Below are 7,479 nucleotides of genomic sequence, written 5' to 3' on the forward strand. Positions count from 1 at the left end.
ACTTCTGAATTACATAAAGCCAGTCTCTTTATTTCTCCATAGAAGAGAATTTCAGGATTAGCCAGTGTGGAGTAGAGTAGGATTTTACTAAAAGACATTGTCAACATAGATTTTAAATATGAAGATTAAATATGAGGTATTCTGCAAGAAAACAAGACACCCACGAAAGCATGGATGTGGGCTAGTTTAAAAATAGTTGCAGCTACCTTAGTTTTTAAATATTCATGTGTATGGGTGTGTGTGTGTGTGTGTGTGTGTATGTGTGCGCCAGTGTACTGTAGGTAGAGGTCAATAGCTTACAAGAATCAGTTCTCTCCTACCATGTGGGCTCCAGGATCAAACTCACACATCAGTCTACAATTGCCTTTACAGTAGCAGTATTATACTGCTTTGGGGTGGCTTCTGGTATTACTTATCAGAGGGTTGCTATGGAACCTTTTCTTTTTGGTAAATGAGATTATGTGGTGGCTCTTGATGTATTATAGCCAATAAGGTAAAGGCTGTACAGCAAGTTAAGTGGCTTGGTTTTTTTTTTTTAAAGCTGTAAACAAATGTTTACTCATATTGAAAGGCCATATAGGTTTAGGCCTTAGCTGATTCTTTGCTCTGTTATCGTTCCCCCTCTGTGCGGAGAGAATCCTCTCTGTTGGCAATCATCACAGAGAACGTTGCCGGTGCTGACATTCTTGACTTTCAGCAGGAGAGAGGCTCTGCCCAGACTCCTTCCACTTCCCACACATAGGGCACAGGAGTCCATACGGGCCCGTTTATGTTTACACATCATGGTACTGGCCTAGACATGCAGTTTGAGTTAGCTAGAGATGGTAGCATCAGATGTTCAGAGAATTCCAAAGTAAGCAAGGATGTTATCGGTTAAATAGCCATTTCTGGCAGAATGGTACTATTGTGTGATTTTTGAGTAAATATGACTCTGTGTGTGCCTAACTTTAGTGAGCATAGGTCTGCACGTGTGTCTGTGCTTGCCAGTGCTTGCCTGTGTGCCTCTGATTTTCTTCATCCTTCCAACCTAGTGTAACCTTACTCTCTTCTGACACTAGGGCTGGGACCCCACACCGTTTTTTCTCTATCTTGCTATCATGTCTCACTTTGTGAATCTACATTTCCAGTGTACACTAGTTTCTTCTCAGTAAGGAGCACAAGGCAAGCCTACAAACACATACCTCGTTCTTTACTTATGTGGTTTGCTAGCAAATGTCCACAGCTTGAATACAAGTTTGGGTATCAAGTTTTTCTTCTCTGCTTTCTGTGAATGAGAATTCTGGGGAAGCTGTGACTACAGAGGTTGGTTGACTCAAACTTCACTGATGTGGAGAGGCTGCAATGCTGTACAGCCACAGCCAAATCACCTTGGGCCACCTTTAGACCCCTTACAAGCCATTTATTCCCTGCCTCTGTGCATTAAATAACATCTTTGTTGCCATCAGGCACAGCCTATGGAATGAAGGCACCAACTGCTAGTCCCCACAAACCAAAAGGCTACTAATCCCATCAAAGTGCGTGTGAGGTCTAGAACAGAGGTTCCCCCCCCCCCATTTACTGTAACCCCTCTACCTGAGGAACACACCCAAATATGTATAAAGTGAGTTGACTTATGATTTTGTTCTGTTATTATAAAACTTTTCTGAAACTGCTCCCTCACTAGGACATGGCATTTGGAGAGCCCTGAATCTGTGTCCCATGCTGTAGTGACTCATATCCAAGTCCTGAATTAACTATCTCTCTGGTTTCTTCGAAGTGTATGTTACTTAGGGTTTCTATCACTGCAGTGAAACACCATGAGCAAAAAAGCAAGTCAAGGAGGAGAGGGTTTACTCAGCTTACACTTCCACATTGCTGTCATCATCAAAGGAAGTCAGGACAGGAACTCAGTAGTGCAGGGACCTGGAGGCAGGAGCTGAGGTAGAGGCCACGGAGAGGTGTTGTTTACTGCCTTGCTCTACAGAACTGGCTCAGCCTGCCTTTTTTTTTTTAAACCCAGGACCACCATCCCAGGGATGGTACCACTGACAATGGGTTAGACTCAATGTGCTGCAGGCTTGGGTACAGCCTCATCTTCTGGAGGCATTGTCTTAACTGAGGGTCCCTCCTCTCAGGTGACTTTAGCTTGTGACAAGCTGACATGAAACCAGCCAGGACATAGTGAAAGCTGTTTCTTTTTCATCATTTCAAAGGACTATTTTTTCTTTGGATAATTTAAATGTGTTGCTCCATTCTTGTCTTACGGTCATGCTCCCTGGACAGTCTGATGCAGTTGTTCTCAGTGTTCCTCCGTGGCAGAATTTTCTCTGATTTTCATATTTTCTTCATGTCTTTGATATTCTGCCTTCTGCATACATGCTGTCAGAGAGTTTCCTCAAGGTGTCAGACCCCTTGGACCTGGAGTTACAGGTAACTGTGAGACACTGGCCATGGGTGCTAGGAGCCAAACCTAGGTCCCTCGCAGGAGCTGTGTGTTTGTAGTTACTGTTTGAAACTTCTCACTTTCCCTTCTCCTCCTCTTCAGGTCCAAGGGGTCTGACACCTTCTGGCCTCCGTGGGTGGAGTGCATTTACATGTATATTTAGACATGCAGAAACCCACATGCAAAAACACATATATGCACATCATTAAAAATAAAAATACATCTTAAAAATGTTTTCATCTGTATGTTTACCTTCCTCATATGTAATATAATGTTTGTTATCCCTTTAGCATATTAATCAATTATTTAAAATTTCCGGTCTGATCATTCCATAGGCTCTGTTGTATTTGAATCTGTTTCTGGTGTTCACACTGTCATCAGACTGTGTGCTTGGTTATAGCATGCTTTAAGACTTGTTTTGTGGAAAGCCAGGTCTATACGGGTTGGAAGAGCAGGTGTGAGGAGCTGAAGAAGTTACCTTCAGTGGGGCCTTCCTCTTTGTTCACTGATCTAGAGATTGGTGCTTAAAGGAAAGGTGTTTAAAGGTTAATGGAACGGTCATAAAGTGAGTCTTCTACACTCCATGTAACCTACCACATGATTTAGTCTCTAAACAAATCAAATTGAAGATAAGAAAATAATCTATTTTGATTAGGCAAGCTCAAAGGGTTATGAAACAGGAAAGGTGTTCAAAGGTTAGGAGGTGAAAGTTTATGCACATAATCTCAATTTCATCTCTCTCTATTAAGATCCCTATCTTAAACTGGCTGTATTGGTGCACACCTTTAGTCCCAGGACTCAGAGACAGAGGCAGGCAGGTTTCTGTGAGTTCTAGGCCAGCCTGGTCTACAGATTTTCAGAACAGCCAGGGCTATTGGCAAGACTGTATCTTGAAAAATTTTTTTAAATAAATAAACATTTCTCCTGGCAACCATCCACCCTTCTCAATGCTAGTCTGACACACCGGAGAGCTCACAGTTCAGTTCACAGAGACGCATGCAGGCCAGAATGGCAACCATCCATCCTTCTCAATGCTAGTCTGACACACCGGAGAGCTCACAGTTCAGTTCACAGAGACGCATGCAGACCAGAATGGCAACCATCCATCCTTCTCAATGCTAGTCTGACACACCGGAGAGCTCACAGTTCAGTTCACAGAGATGCATGCAGGCCAGAATGGCAACCATCCATCCTTCTCAATGCTAGTCTGACACACCGGAGAGCTCACAGTTCAGTTCACACAGGCGCATGCAGGCCAGAATCATGATGCTCTGTTTATCATGATTGTCCTCCAAAGTGCAGAGCCTATGGATTCCAGACATAAAACACACTACTTTTTTTTAGCGATGCAGGGGCAAACTGAGGTAGAAAGAGCAGCCAATGGGTCCATTAATAGTAAACAAGCAGGGTCTTTAAACCAAGACAGGAGACGTATATTTTATGTTAAACGGATAGTCTCACATTCACTCCTAAAAATTAAAATAGGAACAATCTTTGCAGTGTAGATACAGTTACAGTTTATACACTATGAAGGGCCCAGAAATGCCATTCATTCATAAATATAGGACGCTCACTTTATTATTTCTTTCAAAAGCAAAGCACTTATAAAAGCAAAATAAGAGAGAAGCAATTCAGTGCCCACTCGTGGGGAAGCAGCAAACGGGACACAAAAAACCGATAGAGTTATTAAAATCCACATCCTTAACAAATGCATGGGGAAGTGGGTTATGAAAACATCGTGTGTGACCTTACATCTGTGAGTAACAGAAGCTATGCTAGGATAAAACCTGCTAAAATGGTTCAATTTACACATGAGGGGAGACATTTCAACTTTTATATTTTATGCATTTTCTCCAAATGTCTATGTTCACACAAAATTTTTCTCAATTAAAATGTTACTAGTGAATCTGAGCAATTACTGTGTACAGTAGCCTGAAACTCATTAGTGGGCAAACAGCGGGCTCCACCATGGTGCTGAGTCTGATGGGGCTTAGAGCCTAAGCTTAGGGGTTGCTTTTTATGTTTTGTCCAAGCTAAGAAAACACAAAATCCCAGCAGCCCATTAGAGACTACTGCCTTGGTTTAAGGTTATTTCCCCAGCACAGTGTTTGCTGGAGAAGAGCCTGTATAGAGTTAATCGTTGGCAGCTTCATTTCCAAATAGAGAGTGCTGAAATTCCAGCTTGAGATTAATCCAACACCATGGGGTCCGTCCTGTGCCCATCACTAAAAAGAGAGATGAGGCATGCTGTGTCTGTCCACGAGCCATTCAGGAGGATCGCTTGAGCCCAGGGCTTCAAGGCAGGAGGAAGGAAGGGAGACAAGACAGAGAGAAAAAAGGAAAGGGAGAGAATACTACATAGTGGCATTTTCAAGAGGACAAGATTCTTATCTGTACCCTGGCACCCCCAAATCCATGTGTACCCAAGAAAACTCTTCTGGCAGTTGCAATTCAAACTACAATTTGGAAATGTATTGGCTCCTGAAACTATGCATGCAGGAAAATATGCTTCAAGCTTGTTTATTCAGTACAATCTTATTAAGACATCGTCTCTGAGTTCTGGTTCCTTCTGAATCATCTTTATTCTCAGCGACTCAGTTTCCTTTGGTTGTCAAAAAATAAGCCACGACATGCTCTTGCCCTTCATGCCTCTTTCCTGAGAATCCTCACAAAGTTCCTGGGAGTGCTTTCTTCTGGTCAGGTTTGGGCCACCAGCCCATGGCTGAAGTAATTGCTGTACTCTGGATAGATTTCCATCCTGAAGAGGCTCCGAGGGGGACTGGGCTCACTGTAAGAGGTGGCATTCTCCTGGGTGCTATAAAAAAGGCAGGCTGAGCAAGCTGAGAGGAACAAGCCTGTAAGCAACACTCCTTCATGGCCTCTGCATCAGTGTCTGCCTCTAGCTTCCTGACTTGTTTTGAGTTCCTGTCGTGACTTTCCTCACTGATAAGACTGTGATGTGGAATTGTAAGATGAAATAAACTCTTTCCACCCCAAGTTGCTTTGGTCACAGTGTTTTATCACTGTAATAAAAACCCCAAGACAACTGATTTCTCCAAGAAGGAAAATATTCAAGAGACAACGAAGAGTCAAACTTTCAGTGATTGTGCATATATTCTGTCTGTTTGTTCTCTGGGACAAGGTCTAACTACATAAAATTAGCTGCCCTGGAATTCTCTATGCAAACCAGGCTGGCCTTTAAATCACAGAGATCCACCGGCCTCTTCCTCTCAAGTGTTGGGATTAAAGATGTTCATCACCATGCTGGTATATTCTTAAGGCAGCCCTCAGTTTCATTCTCAGGAAGAAAAGCAGCTTGTTGCTACTCTGATCAGCTTGCCCTAGATAACATGGATTCCTGTTCTAGTTCACACTAGAATTCTATGACTTATATGTCTTAGTTCACAGCACAATACATGCCTCAATCTATCTTCTATAGCTCATACTCATACAATACTTATTAACTCAAGAGTTTAAAATCGGTCACTCTCAGGTCAGATAAGAAAAGATAACCAAGCACACTCCTAAGGTGAACTCTGAGCTAATTTAAACATTGCCACACAGTGACCCTCAGCAGTGGGCTTGCTCCACACAGGTGATTCTGAGTTGGAGGGTGCGGGGGGGGGGGGGGGTCTTGGTTGGTTTTGTAACACGAGAAGCCTGCTCCTCTTACACTTTCTCAGCTGCAGTCCACCAGCTTCGTCCATGAAACCTTCAAACAGAAAGCTGCGCAGCTTGTTTTGGCTTGCTTCAGTAAGGGCAAAGCAGAGGTGAAGGGTGGGGTGGTCTTGCTTCACCAAGAAGCGCCTCAGATAAACCTAAACTCACCGGCCATTGGGAAAGTTAGCTGGGCACTCTAGACAGAGGACACAGAATGCCAAAAAAGCCCTGGGATAGCAATGTGCCCAAGTGTTCAGTGAACAGCAAGGAAGCCACTCTGGCTAAAACTCATTACGTGGGCAAATCCTATAAGAAGAGGCACATCCAGAGGCCAGGATTTATAGGCTTATAGAGGATTATACGGGCTTTGAATTTTATTCTCTGGAGAGTTTTGAGAGAGGGACTGACTAATAAAGGTCACCGTACATTCTGAATGTATCAGTGATGCTGAATGGGAACTAGTCAAACCCACCCAGGAACGAGAAACCCACCCAGTTACTTCATGCAGGAAGGATTTCAGGAATAAAGAAGGAAGCATGGGGGGAGAGGGGCTGTTGGTCTCAAAGATCAGAAACTGCTCCATGAATCTCAGCTGGAACTCATGGCAGTACTGCCCACTTCTGTGCCATTTGGAGAAACTGTGATTGTCATCCTCTAGGACTAGGAGGCACCTTGTCCAAGAAATTCCTAGAGGCAGGAATATACTGACCTCTCCTTCCACGATAGAAATGCCAGCACCTGCCACACTACTGAATCCATGGGGAAACAGAAATCTTTAGTGTCCTGGTAGTCTGTTCTTCCTTCCTTCCTTCGTACCTTCTTCCTCTGGCAGAACTTCCTGGGAGGCCAAGGAGGGAGGAGAACCTACTCTGGGCCCCTGAACTACAGAGTGTAAAGCGGTAAGTACAGAGCTAAGAAGTAACAGATTCACACCATTGCATACACTAGCAAGCGTTTGCTGAAAGGACCCTGATATAGCTGTCTCTTGTGAGACTAAGCCGGGGCCTAGCAAACACAGAAGTGGATGCTCACAGTCAGCTATTTGGATGGATCACAGGGCCCCCAATGGAGGAGCTAGAGAAAGTATCCAAGGAGCTAAAGAGATCTGCAACCCTATAGGTGGAACAACATTATGAACTAACCAGTACCCCGGAGCTCTTGACTCTAGCTGCATATGTATCAAAAGATGGCCTAGTCGGCCATCACTGGAAAGAGAGGCCCATTGGACACGCAAACTTTATATGCCCCAGTACAGGGGAACGCCAGGGCCAAAAAATGGGAATGGGTGGGTAGGGAAGTGGTGGGGAAGGTATGGGGGACTTTTGGGATAGCATTGGAAATGTAATTGAGGAAAATACGTAATAAAAAATATTTAAAAAAGAGAAAAGTATCTATTC

Source organism: Mus caroli, unplaced genomic scaffold (genome assembly GCF_978045245.1).
Source record: "Mus caroli unplaced genomic scaffold, Mus_caroli_1 scaffold_13, whole genome shotgun sequence".
NCBI classification, from domain to species: domain Eukaryota; kingdom Metazoa; phylum Chordata; class Mammalia; order Rodentia; family Muridae; genus Mus; species Mus caroli.